The sequence below is a fragment of the Hippopotamus amphibius genome, chromosome 6 (genome assembly GCF_030028045.1).
Source record: "Hippopotamus amphibius kiboko isolate mHipAmp2 chromosome 6, mHipAmp2.hap2, whole genome shotgun sequence".
Taxonomy (NCBI): Eukaryota; Metazoa; Chordata; class Mammalia; order Artiodactyla; family Hippopotamidae; genus Hippopotamus; species Hippopotamus amphibius.
In genome coordinates, this window is record NC_080191.1 from 94,314,624 (window position 1) to 94,335,015 (window position 20,392).

Consider the following 20,392-nt stretch of genomic DNA (forward strand, 5'->3'; position numbering starts at 1 on the left):
CGATTCATCACACCCCCTGCAAACCCCTCCTGAAGAGTGTGTTGTCGGAGGCAAGTGGGGTGACTCTAAGGAAGGAGGTGAATGGCGGGAACCCCACCAGCAGGAGACCTGGACACCAGGTGATGTTTGAACACTGTTGTGCATGTCGGACCACCATCCTCTGGCTGCAGTGGGCTTGGCTTAGCTGCAGGAGGGCACACCTACATCTACAGAGACTGCTGCCAACCAGAAGGGACCAGGCACCACAGGTCCAAAGGGGTTAATTCGCTGGTGCGACCCACTCCCGCGCCGACCTGCCTCACTGTGACCACACTCCAACTTTGGTGCCCAAGCCTGCTCACACTCCAGGGAAGTGACACCCGCGCATCTCTCTGAGGCCTGAGAGGAACATACTGGATCTCGATCATTTTGCTTTTTATAGAGATTCTAATTTCTGTCCATGTCTAGTGAATTTACAATGCTGTTGACTTTCGCTGTGCAGCACCTTGACTCAGATCTCCGTGTATGTATATATATACACATCCATTCTCTTTCGCATTCTCTTCCCACGTAGCTTAGTCCAGGGTGGTGCCAACCGCTCCCTGTGCTTTGTAGAAGGTGGTTGTGGATCATCTGCTTAATACATATTAGAATGCATGTGTTAATCCCACCCTCCTCATTCAACCCACCTCCGCATGCCTTTGCCCTCTCGAAACCCTGTACTTGCGTTCTAAATCTGTGACTCTGTTTGTGCTTTCTACTTTCCTGGTATCGACTTTGAGATGCCACCTATACGTGCTATCGTTGGAATTTTCTCTTTCTCTGTTGGACGTCCCATGCTGAGTACAGGGAACTCCGGATCTATCGAAGATGCTGGAAATGGCAGGATTTTATTCTGTTTCATGGCTGAGCAGTATTCCATGCTCTATGTGTACCATCTCTTCACTTTCCATTCATCTGGGGATGGACATTGTGTTTTTACTTTCAAGACTTGGCTGTTGTCAATAGGTGGCTAGTGACAGCTGGGGCACCCGTGTCTCTCTAAAGTACACATGGTTCTGCAAACGCTTCCAAAACACTGCAGAGGAAAGAACACTCCCAAACTCATTGTACGAAGCCATCCACCTGATCCCCAAACCAGACAAAGATACTACAAGAAAGGAAAACTGGAGAGCAATATCACCGATGAACTTAGATGCAAAAATCCTCCACAAGATACTAGCCAACAGACTCCAACATGACATTAAAAGGATCACACACCATGACACTGTGTTTTTACTTTCAAGTCTTGGCTCTTGTCAATAGGTGTGCAGGGGTCGCTGGCCTGCCCGGGTCTCCCCAAATGATACTTTACTGTGCAAAGACAGCCAGGAGGTGGATTGCCACATCATGTGGCCGGCTCTCTGGTTTTGTTTTGTTTTTGGCAGGAATCTCTTGATTGTTTTCAGTGGTGCCTGTTACCAGGGCGCAATACCACCAGTGGCTTAGGAGGCTTCCCTTTGCTCCAGGCCCTCTCCCGAAGGTATTGCTTCCAGACGTACTGACACTTTCAATCCTAACGGCTGCCAGGTGAAACCGCGAAGGCGTTTCAATTTCCATTTCTCCCATTCGCATGGGCGTGGAGCATATTTCCTGGGCCTTTCTTAGAAACCAACACAAAGGGAAACAAAACACGCATGGTGAATTCAACTTACCTCTTGTAACCACCTGTTGCCAATCAATCCTGTTTCGGGCTCTTTTCCAGTGCCTATCCCCAGGACATTTTTGCAGCGGGGGTGTCAATTACAGCCCTGCTGGCCTTTTGAACAGGAAGGGCCGCTGAGCTCCCTTTGGAACGTTGTAGTTACAGGAGGCGGCCACAAGGCGGCAGCATTTTCCCACAGCTGGTCGGATTCCCCAGGAATGCAGACCTTGCGCACACGCGTGTTCTTGGAATATGAATTAGAGAGGAACGTGTCCGGACAGACACCTAAGGGCTTGTGTCTCACTCCTTCTCCCACTTACCCTTCCCACTCTCGATTCATCACACCCCCTGCAAACCCCTCCTGAAGAGTGTGTTGTCGGAGGCAAGTGGGGTGACTCTAAGGAAGGAGGTGAATGGCGGGAACCCCACCAGCAGGAGACCTGGACACCAGGTGATGTTTGAACACTGTTGTGCATGTCGGACCACCATCCTCTGGCTGCAGTGGGCTTGGCTTAGCTGCAGGAGGGCACACTTACATCTACAGAGACTGCTGCCAACCAGAAGGGACCAGGCACCACAGGTCCAAAGGGGTTAATTCGCTGGTGCGACCCACTCCCGCACCGACCTGCCTCACTGTGACCACACTCCAACTTTGGTGCCCAAGCCTGCTCACACTCCAGGGAAGTGACACCCGCGCATCTCTCTGAGGCCTGAGAGGAACATACTGGATCTCGATCATTTTGCTTTTTATAGAGATTCTAATTTCTGTCCATGTCTAGTGAATTTACAATGCTGTTGACTTTCGCTGTGCAGCACCTTGACTCAGATCTCCGTGTATGTATATATATACACATCCATTCTCTTTCGCATTCTCTTCCCACGTAGCTTAGTCCAGGGTGGTGCCGACCGCTCCCTGTGCTTTGTAGAAGGTGGTTGTGGATCATCTGCTTAATACATATTAGAATGCATGTGTTAATCCCACCCTCCTCATTCAACCCACCTCCGCATGCCTTTGCCCTCTCGAAACCCTGTACTTGCGTTCTAAATCTGTGACTCTGTTTGTGCTTTCTACTTTCCTGGTATCGACTTTGAGATGCCACCTATATGTGCTATCGTTGGAATTTTCTCTTTCTCTGTTGGACGTCCCATGCTGAGTACAGGGAACTCCGGATCTATCGAAGATGCTGGAAATGGCAGGATTTTATTCTGTTTCATGGCTGAGCAGTATTCCATGCTCTATGTGTACCATCTCTTCACTTTCCATTCATCTGGGGATGGACATTGTGTTTTTACTTTCAAGACTTGGCTGTTGTCAATAGGTGGCTAGTGACAGCTGGGGCACCCGTGTCTCTCTAAAGTACACATGGTTCTGCAAACGCTTCCAAAACACTGCAGAGGAAAGAACACTCCCAAACTCATTGTACGAAGCCATCCACCTGATCCCCAAACCAGACAAAGATACTACAAGAAAAGAAAACTGGAGAGCAATATCACCGATGAACTTAGATGCAAAAATCCTCAACAAGATACTAGCCAACAGACTCCAACATGACATTAAAAGGATCACACACCATGACACTGTGTTTTTACTTTCAAGTCTTGGCTCTTGTCAATAGGTGTGCAGGGGTCGCTGGCCTGCCCGGGTCTCCCCAAATGATACTTTACTGTGCAAAGACAGCCAGGAGGTGGATTGCCACATCATGTGGCCGGCTCTCTGGTTTTGTTTTGTTTTTGGCAGGAATCTCTTGATTGTTTTCAGTGGTGCCTGTTACCAGGGCGCAATACCACCAGTGGCTTAGGAGGCTTCCCTTTTCTCCAGGCCCTCTCCCGAAGGTATTGCTTCCAGACGTATTGACACTGGCAATCCTAACGGCTGCCAGGTGAAACCGCGAAGGCGTTTCAATTTCCATTTCTCCCATTCGCATGGGCGTGGAGCATATTTCCTGGGCCTTTCTTAGAAACCAACACAAAGGGAAACAAAACACGCATGGTGAATTCAACTTACCTCTTGAAACCGCCTGTTGCCAATCAATCCTGTTTCGGGCTCTTTTCCAGTGCCTATCCCCAGGACATTTTTGCAGCGGGGGTGTCAATTACAACCCCGCTGGCCTTTTGAACAGGAAGGGCCGCTGAGCTCCCTTTGGAACGTTGTAGTTACAGGAGGCGGCCACAAGGCGGCAGCATTTTCCCACAGCTGGTCGGATTCCCCAGGAACGCAGACCTTGCGCACACGCGTGTTCTTGGAATATGAATTAGAGAGGAACGTGTCCGGACAGACACCTAAGGGCTTGTGTCTCACTCCTTCTCCCACTTACCCTTCCCACTCTCGATTCATCACACCCCCTGCAAACCCCTCCTGAAGAGTGTGTTGTCGGAGGCAAGTGGGGTGACTCTAAGGAAGGAGGTGAATGGCGGGAACCCCACCAGCAGGAGACCTGGACACCAGGTGATGTTTGAACACTGTTGTGCATGTCGGACCACCATCCTCTGGCTGCAGTGGGCTTGGCTTAGCTGCAGGAGGGCACACCTACATCTACAGAGACTGCTGCCAACCAGAAGGGACCAGGCACCACAGGTCCAAAGGGGTTAATTCGCTGGTGCGACCCACTCCCGCTCCGACCTGCCTCACTGTGACCACACTCCAACTTTGGTGCCCAAGCCTGCTCACACTCCAGGGAAGTGACACCCGCGCATCTCTCTGAGGCCTGAGAGGAACATACTGGATCTCGATCATTTTGCTTTTTATAGAGATTCTAATTTCTGTCCATGTCTAGTGAATTTACAATGCTGTTGACTTTCGCTGTGCAGCACCTTGACTCAGATCTCCGTGTATGTATATATATACACATCCATTCTCTTTCGCATTCTCTTCCCACGTAGCTTAGTCCAGGGTGGTGCCGACCGCTCCCTGTGCTTTGTAGAAGGTGGTTGTGGATCATCTGCTTAATACATATTAAAATGCATGTGTTAATCCCACCCTCCTCATTCAACCCACCTCCGCATGCCTTTGCCCTCTCGAAACCCTGTACTTGCGTTCTAAATCTGTGACTCTGTTTGTGCTTTCTACTTTCCTGGTATCGACTTTGAGATGCCACCTATACGTGCTATCATTGGAATTTTCTCTTTCTCTGTTGGACGCCCCATGCTGAGTACAGGGAACTCCGGATCTATCGAAGATGCTGGAAATGGCAGGATTTTATTCTGTTTCATGGCTGAGCAGTATTCCATGCTCTATGTGTACCATCTCTTCACTTTCCATTCATCTGGGGATGGACATTGTGTTTTTACTTTCAAGACTTGGCTGTTGTCAATAGGTGGCTAGTGACAGCTGGGGCACCCGTGTCTCTCTAAAGTACACATGGTTCTGCAAACGCTTCCAAAACACTGCAGAGGAAAGAACACTCCCAAACTCATTGTACGAAGCCATCCACCTGATCCCCAAACCAGACAAAGATACTACAAGAAAGGAAAACTGGAGAGCAATATCACCGATGAACTTAGATGCAAAAATCCTCCACAAGATACTAGCCAACAGACTCCAACATGACATTAAAAGGATCACACACCATGACACTGTGTTTTTACTTTCAAGTCTTGGCTCTTGTCAATAGGTGTGCAGGGGTCGCTGGCCTGCCCGGGTCTCCCCAAATGATACTTTACTGTGCAAAGACAGCCAGGAGGTGGATTGCCACATCATGTGGCCGGCTCTCTGGTTTTGTTTTGTTTTTGGCAGGAATCTCTTGATTGTTTTCAGTGGTGCCTGTTACCAGGGCGCAATACCACCAGTGGCTTAGGAGGCTTCCCTTTTCTCCAGGCCCTCTCCCGAAGGTATTGCTTCCAGACGTACTGACACTTTCAATCCTAACGGCTGCCAGGTGAAACCGCGAAGGCGTTTCAATTTCCATTTCTCCCATTCGCATGGGCGTGGAGCATATTTCCTGGGCCTTTCTTAGAAACCAACACAAAGGGAAACAAAACACGCATGGTGAATTCAACTTACCTCTTGTAACCGCCTGTTGCCAATCAATCCTGTTTCGGGCTCTTTTCCAGTGCCTATCCCCAGGACATTTTTGCAGCTGGGGTGTCAATTACAGCCCTGCTGGCCTTTTGAACAGGAAGGGCCGCTGAGCTCCCTTTGGAACGTTGTAGTTACAGGAGGCGGCCACAAGGCGGCAGCATTTTCCCACAGCTGGTCGGATTCCCCAGGAACGCAGACCTTGCGCACACGCGTGTTCTTGGAATATGAATTAGAGAGGAACGTGTCCGGACAGACACCTAAGGGCTTGTGTCTCACTCCTTCTCCCACTTACCCTTCCCACTCTCGATTCATCACACCCCCTGCAAACCCCTCCTGAAGAGTGTGTTGTCGGAGGCAAGTGGGGTGACTCTAAGGAAGGAGGTGAATGGTGGGAACCCCACCAGCAGGAGACCTGGACACCAGGTGATGTTTGAACACTGTTGTGCATGTCGGACCACCATCCTCTGGCTGCAGTGGGCTTGGCTTAGCTGCAGGAGGGCACACCTACATCTACAGAGACTGCTGCCAACCAGAAGGGACCAGGCACCACAGGTCCAAAGGGGTTAATTCGCTGGTGCGACCCACTCCCGCGCCGACCTGCCTCACTGTGACCACACTCCAACTTTGGTGCCCAAGCCTGCTCACACTCCAGGGAAGTGACACCCGCGCATCTCTCTGAGGCCTGAGAGGAACATACTGGATCTCGATCATTTTGCTTTTTATAGAGATTCTAATTTCTGTCCATGTCTAGTGAATTTACAATGCTGTTGACTTTTGCTGTGCAGCACCTTGACTCAGATCTCCGTGTATGTATATATATACACATCCATTCTCTTTCGCATTCTCTTCCCACGTAGCTTAGTCCAGGGTGGTGCCGACCGCTCCCTGTGCTTTGTAGAAGGTGGTTGTGGATCATCTGCTTAATACATATTAGAATGCATGTGTTAATCCCACCCTCCTCATTCAACCCACCTCCGCATGCCTTTGCCCTCTCGAAACCCTGTACTTGCGTTCTAAATCTGTGACTCTGTTTGTGCTTTCTACTTTCCTGGTATCGACTTTGAGATGCCACCTATACGTGCTATCGTTGGAATTTTCTCTTTCTCTGTTGGACGTCCCATGCTGAGTACAGGGAACTCCGGATCTATCGAAGATGCTGGAAATGGCAGGATTTTATTCTGTTTCATGGCTGAGCAGTATTCCATGCTCTATGTGTACCATCTCTTCACTTTCCATTCATCTGGGGATGGACATTGTGTTTTTACTTTCAAGACTTGGCTGTTGTCAATAGGTGGCTAGTGACAGCTGGGGCACCCGTGTCTCTCTAAAGTACACATGGTTCTGCAAACGCTTCCAAAACACTGCAGAGGAAAGAACACTCCCAAACTCATTGTACGAAGCCATCCACCTGATCCCCAAACCAGACAAAGATACTACAAGAAAGGAAAACTGGAGAGCAATATCACCGATGAACTTAGATGCAAAAATCCTCAACAGGATACTAGCCAACAGACTCCAACATGACATTAAAAGGATCACACACCATGACACTGTGTTTTTACTTTCAAGTCTTGGCTCTTGTCAATAGGTGTGCAGGGGTCGCTGGCCTGCCCGGGTCTCCCCAAATGATACTTTACTGTGCAAAGACAGCCAGGAGGTGGATTGCCACATCATGTGGCCGGCTCTCTGGTTTTGTTTTGTTTTTGGCAGGAATCTCTTGATTGTTTTCAGTGGTGCCTGTTACCAGGGCGCAATACCACCAGTGGCTTAGGAGGCTTCCCTTTTCTCCAGGCCCTCTCCCGAAGGTATTGCTTCCAGACGTACTGACACTTTCAATCCTAACGGCTGCCAGGTGAAACCGCGAAGGCGTTTCAATTTCCATTTCTCCCATTCGCATGGGCGTGGAGCATATTTCCTGGGCCTTTCTTAGAAACCAACACAAAGGGAAACAAAACACGCATGGTGAATTCAACTTACCTCTTGTAACCGCCTGTTGCCAATCAATCCTGTTTCGGGCTCTTTTCCAGTGCCTATCCCCAGGACATTTTTGCAGCGGGGGTGTCAATTACAGCCCTGCTGGCCTTTTGAACAGGAAGGGCCGCTGAGCTCCCTTTGGAACGTTGTAGTTACAGGAGGCGGCCACAAGGCGGCAGCATTTTCCCACAGCTGGTCGGATTCCCCAGGAACGCAGACCTTGCGCACACGCGTGTTCTTGGAATATGAATTAGAGAGGAACGTGTCCGGACAGACACCTAAGGGCTTGTGTCTCACTCCTTCTCCCACTTACCCTTCCCACTCTCGATTCATCACACCCCCTGCAAACCCCTCCTGAAGAGTGTGTTGTCGGAGGCAAGTGGGGTGACTCTAAGGAAGGAGGTGAATGGCGGGAACCCCACCAGCAGGAGACCTGGACACCAGGTGATGTTTGAACACTGTTGTGCATGTCGGACCACCATCCTCTGGCTGCAGTGGGCTTGGCTTAGCTGCAGGAGGGCACACCTACATCTACAGAGACTGCTGCCAACCAGAAGGGACCAGGCACCACAGGTCCAAAGGGTTTAATTCACTGGTGCGACCCACTCCCGCGCCGACCTCCCTCACTGTGACCACACTCCAACTTTGGTGCCCAAGCCTGCTCACACTCCAGGGAAGTGACACCCGCGCATCTCTCTGAGGCCTGAGAGGAACATACTGGATCTCGATCATTTTGCTTTTTATAGAGATTCTAATTTCTGTCCATGTCTAGTGAATTTACAATGCTGTTGACTTTCGCTGTGCAGCACCTTGATTCAGTTCTCCGTGTATGTATATATATACACATCCATTCTCTTTCGCATTCTCTTCCCACGTAGCTTAGTCCAGGGTGGTGCCGACCACTCCCTGTGCTTTGTAGAAGGTGGTTGTGGATCATCTGCTTAATACATATTAGAATGCATGTGTTAATCCCACCCTCCTCATTCAACCCACCTCCGCATGCCTTTGCCCTCTCGAAACCCTGTACTTGCGTTCTAAATCTGTGACTCTGTTTGTGCTTTCTACTTTCCTGGTATTGACTTTGAGATGCCACCTATACGTGCTATCGTTGGAATTTTCTCTTTCTCTGTTGGACGTCCCATGCTGAGTACAGGGAACTCCGGATCTATCGAAGATGCTGGAAATGGCAGGATTTTATTCTGTTTCATGGCTGAGCAGTATTCCATGCTCTATGTGTACCATCTCTTCACTTTCCATTCATCTGGGGATGGACATTGTGTTTTTACTTTCAAGACTTGGCTGTTGTCAATAGGTGGCTAGTGACAGCTGGGGCACCCATGTCTCTCTAAAGTACACATGGTTCTGCAAACGCTTCCAAAACACTGCAGAGGAAAGAACACTCCCAAACTCATTGTACGAAGCCATCCACCTGATCCCCAAACCAGACAAAGATACTACAAGAAAGGAAAACTGGAGAGCAATATCACCGATGAACTTAGATGCAAAAATCCTCAACAGGATACTAGCCAACAGACTCCAACATGACATTAAAAGGATCACACACCATGACACTGTGTTTTTACTTTCAAGCCTTGGCTCTTGTCAATAGGTGTGCAGGGGTCGCTGGCCTGCCCGGGTCTCCCCAAATGATACTTTACTGTGCAAAGACAGCCAGGAGGTGGATTGCCACATCATGTGGCCGGCTCTCTGGTTTTGTTTTGTTTTTGGCAGGAATCTCTTGATTGTTTTCAGTGGTGCCTGTTACCAGGGCGCAATACCACCAGTGGCTTAGGAGGCTTCCCTTTTCTCCAGGCCCTCTCCCGAAGGTATTGCTTCCAGACGTACTGACATTTTCAATCCTAACGGCTGCCAGGTGAAACCGCGAAGGCGTTTCAATTTCCATTTCTCCCATTCGCATGGGCGTGGAGCATATTTCCTGGGCCTTTCTTAGAAACCAACACAAAGGGAAACAAAACACGCATGGTGAATTCAACTTACCTCTTGAAACCGCCTGTTGCCAATCAATCCTGTTTCGGGCTCTTTTCCAGTGCCTATCCCCAGGACATTTTTGCAGCGGGGGTGTCAATTACAACCCTGCTGGCCTTTTGAACAGGAAGGGCCGCTGAGCTCCCTTTGGAACGTTGTAGTTACAGGAGGCGGCCACAAGGCGGCAGCATTTTCCCACAGCTGGTCGGATTCCCCAGGAACGCAGACCTTGCGCACACGCGTGTTCTTGGAATATGAATTAGAGAGGAACGTGTCCGGACAGACACCTAAGGGCTTGTGTCTCACTCCTTCTCCCACTTACCCTTCCCACTCTCGATTCATCACACCCCCTGCAAACCCCTCCTGAAGAGTGTGTTGTCGGAGGCAAGTGGGGTGACTCTAAGGAAGGAGGTGAATGGCGGGAACCCCACCAGCAGGAGACCTGGACACCAGGTGATGTTTGAACACTGTTGTGCATGTCGGACCACCATCCTCTGGCTGCAGTGGGCTTGGCTTAGCTGCAGGAGGGCACACCTACATCTACAGAGACTGCTGCCAACCAGAAGGGACCAGGCACCACAGGTCCAAAGGGGTTAATTCGCTGGTGCGACCCACTCCCGCGCCGACCTGCCTCACTGTGACCACACTCCAACTTTGGTGCCCAAGCCTGCTCACACTCCAGGGAAGTGACACCCGCGCATCTCTCTGAGGCCTGAGAGGAACATACTGGATCTCGATCATTTTGCTTTTTATAGAGATTCTAATTTCTGTCCATGTCTAGTGAATTTACAATGCTGTTGACTTTCGCTGTGCAGCACCTTGACTCAGATCTCCGTGTATGTATATATATACACATCCATTCTCTTTCGCATTCTCTTCCCACGTAGCTTAGTCCAGGGTGGTGCCAACCGCTCCCTGTGCTTTGTAGAAGGTGGTTGTGGATCATCTGCTTAATACATATTAGAATGCATGTGTTAATCCCACCCTCCTCATTCAACCCACCTCCGCATGCCTTTGCCCTCTCGAAACCCTGTACTTGCGTTCTAAATCTGTGACTCTGTTTGTGCTTTCTACTTTCCTGGTATCGACTTTGAGATGCCACCTATACGTGCTATCGTTGGAATTTTCTCTTTCTCTGTTGGACGTCCCATGCTGAGTACAGGGAACTCCGGATCTATCGAAGATGCTGGAAATGGCAGGATTTTATTCTGTTTCATGGCTGAGCAGTATTCCATGCTCTATGTGTACCATCTCTTCACTTTCCATTCATCTGGGGATGGACATTGTGTTTTTACTTTCAAGACTTGGCTGTTGTCAATAGGTGGCTAGTGACAGCTGGGGCACCCGTGTCTCTCTAAAGTACACATGGTTCTGCAAACGCTTCCAAAACACTGCAGAGGAAAGAACACTCCCAAACTCATTGTACGAAGCCATCCACCTGATCCCCAAACCAGACAAAGATACTACAAGAAAGGAAAACTGGAGAGCAATATCACCGATGAACTTAGATGCAAAAATCCTCCACAAGATACTAGCCAACAGACTCCAACATGACATTAAAAGGATCACACACCATGACACTGTGTTTTTACTTTCAAGTCTTGGCTCTTGTCAATAGGTGTGCAGGGGTCGCTGGCCTGCCCGGGTCTCCCCAAATGATACTTTACTGTGCAAAGACAGCCAGGAGGTGGATTGCCACATCATGTGGCCGGCTCTCTGGTTTTGTTTTGTTTTTGGCAGGAATCTCTTGATTGTTTTCAGTGGTGCCTGTTACCAGGGCGCAATACCACCAGTGGCTTAGGAGGCTTCCCTTTGCTCCAGGCCCTCTCCCGAAGGTATTGCTTCCAGACGTACTGACACTTTCAATCCTAACGGCTGCCAGGTGAAACCGCGAAGGCGTTTCAATTTCCATTTCTCCCATTCGCATGGGCGTGGAGCATATTTCCTGGGCCTTTCTTAGAAACCAACACAAAGGGAAACAAAACACGCATGGTGAATTCAACTTACCTCTTGAAACCGCCTGTTGCCAATCAATCCTGTTTCGGGCTCTTTTCCAGTGCCTATCCCCAGGACATTTTTGCAGCGGGGGTGTCAATTACAACCCCGCTGGCCTTTTGAACAGGAAGGGCCGCTGAGCTCCCTTTGGAACGTTGTAGTTACAGGAGGCGGCCACAAGGCGGCAGCATTTTCCCACAGCTGGTCGGATTCCCCAGGAACGCAGACCTTGCGCACACGCGTGTTCTTGGAATATGAATTAGAGAGGAACGTGTCCGGACAGACACCTAAGGGCTTGTGTCTCACTCCTTCTCCCAATTACCCTTCCCACTCTCGATTCATCACACCCCCTGCAAACCCCTCCTGAAGAGTGTGTTGTCGGAGGCAAGTGGGGTGACTCTAAGGAAGGAGGTGAATGGCGGGAACCCCACCAGCAGGAGACCTGGACACCAGGTGATGTTTGAACACTGTTGTGCATGTCGGACCACCATCCTCTGGCTGCAGTGGGCTTGGCTTAGCTGCAGGAGGGCACACCTACATCTACAGAGACTGCTGCCAACCAGAAGGGACCAGGCACCACAGGTCCAAAGGGGTTAATTCGCTGGTGCGACCCACTCCCGCTCCGACCTGCCTCACTGTGACCACACTCCAACTTTGGTGCCCAAGCCTGCTCACACTCCAGGGAAGTGACACCCGCGCATCTCTCTGAGGCCTGAGAGGAACATACTGGATCTCGATCATTTTGCTTTTTATAGAGATTCTAATTTCTGTCCATGTCTAGTGAATTTACAATGCTGTTGACTTTCGCTGTGCAGCACCTTGACTCAGATCTCCGTGTATGTATATATATACACATCCATTCTCTTTCGCATTCTCTTCCCACGTAGCTTAGTCCAGGGTGGTGCCGACCGCTCCCTGTGCTTTGTAGAAGGTGGTTGTGGATCATCTGCTTAATACATATTAAAATGCATGTGTTAATCCCACCCTCCTCATTCAACCCACCTCCGCATGCCTTTGCCCTCTCGAAACCCTGTACTTGCGTTCTAAATCTGTGACTCTGTTTGTGCTTTCTACTTTCCTGGTATCGACTTTGAGATGCCACCTATACGTGCTATCGTTGGAATTTTCTCTTTCTCTGTTGGACGCCCCATGCTGAGTACAGGGAACTCCGGATCTATCGAAGATGCTGGAAATGGCAGGATTTTATTCTGTTTCATGGCTGAGCAGTATTCCATGCTCTATGTGTACCATCTCTTCACTTTCCATTCATCTGGGGATGGACATTGTGTTTTTACTTTCAAGACTTGGCTGTTGTCAATAGGTGGCTAGTGACAGCTGGGGCACCCGTGTCTCTCTAAAGTACACATGGTTCTGCAAACGCTTCCAAAACACTGCAGAGGAAAGAACACTCCCAAACTCATTGTACGAAGCCATCCACCTGATCCCCAAACCAGACAAAGATACTACAAGAAAGGAAAACTGGAGAGCAATATCACCGATGAACTTAGATGCAAAAATCCTCCACAAGATACTAGCCAACAGACTCCAACATGACATTAAAAGGATCACACACCATGACACTGTGTTTTTACTTTCAAGTCTTGGCTCTTGTCAATAGGTGTGCAGGGGTCGCTGGCCTGCCCGGGTCTCCCCAAATGATACTTTACTGTGCAAAGACAGCCAGGAGGTGGATTGCCACATCATGTGGCCGGCTCTCTGGTTTTGTTTTGTTTTTGGCAGGAATCTCTTGATTGTTTTCAGTGGTGCCTGTTACCAGGGCGCAATACCACCAGTGGCTTAGGAGGCTTCCCTTTTCTCCAGGCCCTCTCCCGAAGGTATTGCTTCCAGACGTACTGACACTTTCAATCCTAACGGCTGCCAGGTGAAACCGCGAAGGCGTTTCAATTTCCATTTCTCCCATTCGCATGGGCGTGGAGCATATTTCCTGGGCCTTTCTTAGAAACCAACACAAAGGGAAACAAAACACGCATGGTGAATTCAACTTACCTCTTGTAACCGCCTGTTGCCAATCAATCCTGTTTCGGGCTCTTTTCCAGTGCCTATCCCCAGGACATTTTTGCAGCGGGGGTGTCAATTACAACCCCGCTGGCCTTTTGAACAGGAAGGGCCGCTGAGCTCCCTTTGGAACGTTGTAGTTACAGGAGGCGGCCACAAGGCGGCAGCATTTTCCCACAGCTGGTCGGATTCCCCAGGAACGCAGACCTTGCGCACACGCGTGTTATGTAATATGAATTAGAGAGGAACGTGTCTGGACAGACACCTAAGGGCTTGTGTCTCACTCCTTCTCCCAATTACCCTTCCCACTCTCGATTCATCACACCCCCTGCAAACCCCTCCTGAAGAGTGTGTTGTCGGAGGCAAGTGGGGTGACTCTAAGGAAGGAGGTGAATGGCGGGAACCCCACCAGCAGGAGACCTGGACACCAGGTGATGTTTGAACACTGTTGTGCATGTCGGACCACCATCCTCTGGCTGCAGTGGGCTTGGCTTAGCTGCAGGAGGGCACACCTACATCTACAGAGACTGCTGCCAACCAGAAGGGACCAGGCACCACAGGTCCAAAGGGGTTAATTCGCTGGTGCGACCCACTCCCGCTCCGACCTGCCTCACTGTGACCACACTCCAACTTTGGTGCCCAAGCCTGCTCACACTCCAGGGAAGTGACACCCGCGCATCTCTCTGAGGCCTGAGAGGAACATACTGGATCTCGATCATTTTGCTTTTTATAGAGATTCTAATTTCTGTCCATGTCTAGTGAATTTACAATGCTGTTGACTTTCGCTGTGCAGCACCTTGACTCAGATCTCCGTGTATGTATATATATACACATCCATTCTCTTTCGCATTCTCTTCCCACGTAGCTTAGTCCAGGGTGGTGCCGACCGCTCCCTGTGCTTTGTAGAAGGTGGTTGTGGATCATCTGCTTAATACATATTAAAATGCATGTGTTAATCCCACCCTCCTCATTCAACCCACCTCCGCATGCCTTTGCCCTCTCGAAACCCTGTACTTGCGTTCTAAATCTGTGACTCTTTTTGTGCTTTCTACTTTCCTGGTATCGACTTTGAGATGCCACCTATACGTGCTATCGTTGGAATTTTCTCTTTCTCTGTTGGACGCCCCATGCTGAGTACAGGGAACTCCGGATCTATCGAAGATGCTGGAAATGGCAGGATTTTATTCTGTTTCATGGCTGAGCAGTATTCCATGCTCTATGTGTACCATCTCTTCACTTTCCATTCATCTGGGGATGGACATTGTGTTTTTACTTTCAAGACTTGGCTGTTGTCAATAGGTGGCTAGTGACAGCTGGGGCACCCGTGTCTCTCTAAAGTACACATGGTTCTGCAAACGCTTCCAAAACACTGCAGAGGAAAGAACACTCCCAAACTCATTGTACGAAGCCATCCACCTGATCCCCAAACCAGACAAAGATACTACAAGAAAGGAAAACTGGAGAGCAATATCACCGATGAACTTAGATGCAAAAATCCTCCACAAGATACTAGCCAACAGACTCCAACATGACATTAAAAGGATCACACACCATGACACTGTGTTTTTACTTTCAAGTCTTGGCTCTTGTCAATAGGTGTGCAGGGGTCGCTGGCCTGCCCGGGTCTCCCCAAATGATACTTTACTGTGCAAAGACAGCCAGGAGGTGGATTGCCACATCATGTGGCCGGCTCTCTGGTTTTGTTTTGTTTTTGGCAGGAATCTCTTGATTGTTTTCAGTGGTGCCTGTTACCAGGGCGCAATACCACCAGTGGCTTAGGAGGCTTCCCTTTTCTCCAGGCCCTCTCCCGAAGGTATTGCTTCCAGACGTACTGACACTTTCAATCCTAACGGCTGCCAGGTGAAACCGCGAAGGCGTTTCAATTTCCATTTCTCCCATTCGCATGGGCGTGGAGCATATTTCCTGGGCCTTTCTTAGAAACCAACACAAAGGGAAACAAAACACGCATGGTGAATTCAACTTACCTCTTGTAACCGCCTGTTGCCAATCAATCCTGTTTCGGGCTCTTTTCCAGTGCCTATCCCCAGGACATTTTTGCAGCTGGGGTGTCAATTACAGCCCTGCTGGCCTTTTGAACAGGAAGGGCCGCTGAGCTCCCTTTGGAACGTTGTAGTTACAGGAGGCGGCCACAAGGCGGCAGCATTTTCCCACAGCTGGTCGGATTCCCCAGGAACGCAGACCTTGCGCACACGCGTGTTCTTGGAATATGAATTAGAGAGGAACGTGTCCGGACAGACACCTAAGGGCTTGTGTCTCACTCCTTCTCCCACTTACCCTTCCCACTCTCGATTCATCACACCCCCTGCAAACCCCTCCTGAAGAGTGTGTTGTCGGAGGCAAGTGGGGTGACTCTAAGGAAGGAGGTGAATGGTGGGAACCCCACCAGCAGGAGACCTGGACACCAGGTGATGTTTGAACACTGTTGTGCATGTCGGACCACCATCCTCTGGCTGCAGTGGGCTTGGCTTAGCTGCAGGAGGGCACACCTACATCTACAGAGACTGCTGCCAACCAGAAGGGACCAGGCACCACAGGTCCAAAGGGGTTAATTCGCTGGTGCGACCCACTCCCGCGCCGACCTGCCTCACTGTGACCACACTCCAACTTTGGTGCCCAAGCCTGCTCACACTCCAGGGAAGTGACACCCGCGCATCTCTCTGAGGCCTGAGAGGAACATACTGGATCTCGATCATTTTGCTTTTTATAGAGATTCTAATTTCTGTCCATGTCTAGTGAATTTACAATGCTGTTGACTTTCGCTGTGCAGCACCTTGACTCAGATCTCCGTGTATGTATATATATACACATCCATTCTCTTTCGCATTCTCTTCCCACGTAGCTTAGTCCAGGGTGGTGCCGACCGCTCCCTGTGCTTTGTAGAAGGTGGTTGTGGATCATCTGCTTAATACATATTAAAATGCATGTGTTAATCCCACCCTCCTCATTCAACCCACCTCCGCATGCCTTTGCCCTCTCGAAACCCTGTACTTGCGTTCTAAATCTGTGACTCTGTTTGTGCTTTCTACTTTCCTGGTATCGACTTTGAGATGCCACCTATACGTGCTATCGTTGGAAATTTCTCTTTCTCTGTTGGACGTCCCATGCTGAGTACAGGGAACTCCGGATCTATCGAAGATGCTGGAAATGGCAGGATTTTATTCTGTTTCATGGCTGAGCAGTATTCCATGCTCTATGTGTACCATCTCTTCACTTTCCATTCATCTGGGGATGGACATTGTGTTTTTACTTTCAAGACTTGGCTGTTGTCAATAGGTGGCTAGTGACAGCTGGGGCACCCGTGTCTCTCTAAAGTACACATGGTTCTGCAAACGCTTCCAAAACACTGCAGAGGAAAGAACACTCCCAAACTCATTGTACGAAGCCATCCACCTGATCCCCAAACCAGACAAAGATACTACAAGAAAGGAAAACTGGAGAGCAATATCACCGATGAACTTAGATGCAAAAATCCTCCACAAGATACTAGCCAACAGACTCCAACATGACATTAAAAGGATCACACACCATGACACTGTGTTTTTACTTTCAAGTCTTGGCTCTTGTCAATAGGTGTGCAGGGGTCGCTGGCCTGCCCTGGTCTCCCCAAATGATACTTTACTGTGCAAAGACAGCCAGGAGGTGGATTGCCACATCATGTGGCCGGCTCTCTGGTTTTGTTTTGTTTTTGGCAGGAATCTCTTGATTGTTTTCAGTGGTGCCTGTTACCAGGGCGCAATACCACCAGTGGCTTAGGAGGCTTCCCTTTTCTCCAGGCCCTCTCCCGAAGGTATTGCTTCCAGACGTATTGACACTGGCAATCCGAACGGCTGCCAGGTGAAACCGCGAAGGCGTTTCAATTTCCATTTCTCCCATTCGCATGGGCGTGGAGCATATTTCCTGGGCCTTTCTTAGAAACCAACACAAAGGGAAACAAAACACGCATGGTGAATTCAACTTACCTCTTGAAACCGCCTGTTGCCAATCAATCCTGTTTCGGGCTCTTTTCCAGTGCCTATCCCCAGGACATTTTTGCAGCGGGGGTGTCAATTACAACCCTGCTGGCCTTTTGAACAGGAAGGGCCGCTGAGCTCCCTTTGGAACGTTGTAGTTACAGGAGGCGGCCACAAGGCGGCAGCATTTTCCCACAGCTGGTCGGATTCCCCAGGAACGCAGACCTTGCGCACACGCGTGTTCTTGGAATATGAATTAGAGAGGAACGTGTCCGGACAGACACCTAAGGGCTTGTGTCTCACTCCTTCTCCCACTTACCCTTCCCACTCTCGATTCATCACACCCCCTGCAAACCCCTCCTGAAGAGTGTGTTGTCGGAGGCAAGTGGGGTGACTCTAAGGAAGGAGGTGAATGGTGGGAACCCCACCAGCAGGAGACCTGGACACCAGGTGATGTTTGAACACTGTTGTGCATGTCGGACCACCATCCTCTGGCTGCAGTGGGCTTGGCTTAGCTGCAGGAGGGCACACCTACATCTACAGAGACTGCTGCCAACCAGAAGGGACCAGGCACCACAGGTCCAAAGGGGTTAATTCGCTGGTGCGACCCACTCCCGCGCCGACCTGCCTCACTGTGACCACACTCCAACTTTGGTGCCCAAGCCTGCTCACACTCCAGGGAAGTGACACCCGCGCATCTCTCTGAGGCCTGAGAGGAACATACTGGATCTCGATCATTTTGCTTTTTATAGAGATTCTAATTTCTGTCCATGTCTAGTGAATTTACAATGCTGTTGACTTTCGCTGTGCAGCACCTTGACTCAGATCTCCGTGTATGTATATATATACACATCCATTCTCTTTCGCATTCTCTTCCCACGTAGCTTAGTCCAGGGTGGTGCCGACCGCTCCCTGTGCTTTGTAGAAGGTGGTTGTGGATCATCTGCTTAATACATATTAAAATGCATGTGTTAATCCCACCCTCCTCATTCAACCCACCTCCGCATGCCTTTGCCCTCTCGAAACCCTGTACTTGCGTTCTAAATCTGTGACTCTGTTTGTGCTTTCTACTTTCCTGGTATCGACTTTGAGATGCCACCTATACGTGCTATCGTTGGAATTTTCTCTTTCTCTGTTGGACGTCCCATGCTGAGTACAGGGAACTCCGGATCTATCGAAGATGCTGGAAATGGCAGGATTTTATTCTCTTTCATGGCTGAGCAGTATTCCATGCTCTATGTGTACCATCTCTTCACTTTCCATTCATCTGGGGATGGACATTGTGTTTTTACTTTCAAGACTTGGCTGTTGTCAATAGGTGGCTAGTGACAGCTGGGGCACCCGTGTCTCTCTAAAGTACACATGGTTCTGCAAACGCTTCCAAAACACTGCAGAGGAAAGAACACTCCCAAACTCATTGTACGAAGCCATCCACCTGATCCCCAAACCAGACAAAGATACTACAAGAAAGGAAAACTGGAGAGCAATATCACCGATGAACTTAGATGCAAAAATCCTCCACAAGATACTAGCCAACAGACTCCAACATGACATTAAAAGGATCACACACCATGACACTGTGTTTTTACTTTCAAGTCTTGGCTCTTGTCAATAGGTGTGCAGGGGTCGCTGGCCTGCCCTGGTCTCCCCAAATGATACTTTACTGTGCAAAGACAGCCAGGAGGTGGATTGCCACATCATGTGGCCGGCTCTCTGGTTTTGTTTTGTTTTTGGCAGGAATCTCTTGATTGTTTTCAGTGGTGCCTGTTACCAGGGCGCAATACCACCAGTGGCTTAGGAGGCTTCCCTTTTCTCCAGGCCCTCTCCCGAAGGTATTGCTTCCAGACGTATTGACACTGGCAATCCGAATGGCTGCCAGGTGAAACCGCGAAGGCGTTTCAATTTCCATTTCTCCCATTCGCATGGGCGTGGAGCATATTTCCTGGGCCTTTCTTAGAAACCAACACAAAGGGAAACAAAACACGCATGGTGAATTCAACTTACCTCTTGAAACCGCCTGTTGCCAATCAATCCTGTTTCGGGCTCTTTTCCAGTGCCTATCCCCAGGACATTTTTGCAGCGGGGGTGTCAATTACAACCCGGCTGGCCTTTTGAACAGGAAGGGCCGCTGAGCTCCCTTTGGAATGTTGTAGTTACAGGAGGCGGCCACAAGGCGGCAGCATTTTCCCACAGCTGGTCGGATTCCCCAGGAACGCAGACCTTGCGCACACGCGTGTTCTTGGAATATGAATTAGAGAGGAACGTGTCCGGACAGACACCTAAGGGCTTGTGTCTCACTCCTTCTCCCACTTACCCTTCCCACTCTCGATTCATCACACCCCCTGCAAACCCCTCCTGAAGAGTGTGTTGTCGGAGGCAAGTGGGGTGACTCTAAGGAAGGAGGTGAATGGCAGGAACCCCACCAGCAGGAGACCTGGACACCAGGTGATGTTTGAACACTGTTGTGCATGTCGGACCACCATCCTCTGGCTGCAGTGGGCTTGGCTTAGCTGCAGGAGGGCACACCTACATCTACAGAGACTGCTGCCAACCAGAAGGGACCAGGCACCACAGGTCCAAAGGGGTTAATTCGCTGGTGCGACCCACTCCCGCGCCGACCTGCCTCACTGTGACCACACTCCAACTTTGGTGCCCAAGCCTGCTCACACTCCAGGGAAGTGACACCCGCGCATCTCTCTGAGGCCTGAGAGGAACATACTGGATCTCGATCATTTTGCTTTTTATAGAGATTCTAATTTCTGTCCATGT